The sequence below is a fragment of the Galeopterus variegatus genome, unplaced genomic scaffold, assembly GCF_000696425.1.
Source record: "Galeopterus variegatus unplaced genomic scaffold, G_variegatus-3.0.2 Scaffold13306, whole genome shotgun sequence".
Classification (NCBI taxonomy): Eukaryota; Metazoa; Chordata; class Mammalia; order Dermoptera; family Cynocephalidae; genus Galeopterus; species Galeopterus variegatus.
The window spans coordinates 20243-21823 of record NW_007739417.1 but is presented as its reverse complement, the minus strand read 5'-3'; positions in this window follow the sequence as shown (position 1 = coordinate 21823).

Sequence of the window (1581 nt, the reverse complement as noted above, 5' to 3'; positions counted from 1 at the left end):
GTCTTAAAGACTTTCTCAACAATCACTGCTAAGAGAGAAGGAGAGAAAGAGGAAAATAGAAAGAGAAAAGGGAGGAAGAAAGGGAGATAATTCATAGATAGAGAGGACATTTGGGGGTCGAGGCCCCCGCAGTGTTTCCATGTAGCTCTCTTGGCAATCCTGAAACGTAGACACCGCCGTTCCCTTTCCCACTTTCCTTCCCAGACACGTGGCAACCCAGGGTTTGCCCTCAGCAGCAGGAGCATGTTGTGGACCCCACTGCACCAGAGGGCCCAGAATCGCATAATGTAGATCAAAGGGGAGCGTCCAAAGGCTTGAATTCGAAGGAGATGGGAAGAGCCCTAAAGGAAAGCACTGGCAACGGAGAACTTGCAGACAGTGAGAATACAGGTCAGGGGTGCCTGGAAAGAGTCCCAGAGGCAGCAAAACAGCATGGAGGGCAGCGTGGGGCAGCGGCAGGAGCCTTTCCTAGAGAGTTTGCTTCTGAGCCTGCTGAGGGAGAAGGGGCTGGAGGGGCACTGGGGAATGGCTGGCCTTGAATGATGGCCCCAGACCATGTGACCATGACGACCAAAGGCAGAGGTGAGATTTAAGACCTGTTCTGTCTGATCCCAAATCCATTACACCAACCACAGGTGGAGTGACTGTCCCTCCCTTTGACATGCTGCAGTCAGGGTGGGAAAAATTCAGGAGTGGGGAAGAGCCAACGAGAGATGAAATAGCAAAACTGAAGGTTGGGGAGAAACAGTTTTCTTTTAGCACAATAACATCCAAGGGGTGGATAGAAGGGGGATTGGAGAGCTGCACAGGGGTTTTCTGGCCTTTCCCCTACTTCAAGCCTTTCCCCTTCTCAATTTCAATTTCAAAATTGAAACTGACACAGAAAATACAGAATTCCCTCTGCATGGATAGACCAACTGCAGTAAATTCCACCGGCTTGGGATCCAGGGATGTGTGATTCCAGATATGGCCACAGGGTGGGGACACGTGACTATCCCATCTCTGCGTTTTCATCCCAGGCGGGGCCAGATCCACAAACCACTGCTGGGGTTTGCCCAATCAATGAACTTTGTAGGGCGTAAGGCTTAAAAACAAACAACAAACAACACAGTCTTGAGGTCATTCAACACAGTCTTGAGGTCATTTTTTAAAAACAAACAACAAACAACACAGTCTTGAGGTCATTTTCCAAACCTTGGATGGGTCAGCCCTGGATTATCTTTCTGATGGACTTAGGCTAATTTAAACACACCTTTTGCCTCCTTGGACCAGTTGTGAATAGACTGATGATGAACCTAACATTATTTAATCCTACGAATAGTTATTATGTTGGCACTCTGTGCCAAGCAAGGTGCTGTATTTTGAAGGGAAAACTGCATGGTAAAACAAAGGCAAGGCACAGCTATAGGAGGCCTTCACCAGACACCATCCAAAAACACAGCAGGAGGGCACCCCGGTACCCAGCGCATTTGAATAGAGACCATGTTGGCAGTCTGTTCTCAGATGGTTCGGGAAAAAAAATGTATAGCTATAAACAGAATAACAACAACAAAAAATGTAGCAGCATGTTTTTAAAAATAG